This window comes from Octodon degus, unplaced genomic scaffold (assembly GCF_000260255.1).
Source record: "Octodon degus isolate 3935 unplaced genomic scaffold, OctDeg1.0 scaffold00228, whole genome shotgun sequence".
NCBI lineage: Eukaryota > Metazoa > Chordata > Mammalia > Rodentia > Octodontidae > Octodon > Octodon degus.
Genome location: NW_004524804.1, coordinates 289,067 through 289,683, shown reverse-complemented (window position 1 = coordinate 289,683; position 617 = coordinate 289,067).

Below are 617 nucleotides of genomic sequence, written 5' to 3'. Positions count from 1 at the left end.
GGTGCTGCTGAGCGCTTGAGAGCTTGTGTTTCTGTATTTCTCTCTGGTATGCGCTTCTGTCTGAGGTGTAGCGCTTCTAATCCTAGTTCGGGTTAAACTACGACAAGAGTAACCTGTCTGTGACCCATGCTAGCAGATAGTGGTGCCAGAGGAGTTAAGAGACAGGGGGACACGTGGGGTCTCCAGAGTAACTCCTGGGATCCTTCACTGAACAAGTACCTGCTCATTTTAATTAACACAGGTCTCATGTTAACCTGGTCTTAAATGCTCAGAAGAGTATAACCAAAAAGATATTTAAAAAATTGGCCAGGTGCCGGCCAGAGAGCTCACGGATTAAGCCGCCTGCTTAGGCAGATTTAGCTGGGCGCCCTGAGATGCCGGCTGAGACTGGGCACGGTGACACGCGCCTGTAATCACAGCACTTGGGAGGCTGAAAGTAGGAGGATCACTAGGAATCTGATCTGTGCAGTGAGATACAAATACATTACCTGTACCTAATACATTTAAAGATCGATAATAATGTCAATCTAGATTAGATATAGAAAGAGGGCTCCACTCACTACTCCGACCCCCGCGGGTAGTCTCCAACTGTGACTGGAGTTCATTCTTAGGTTCAG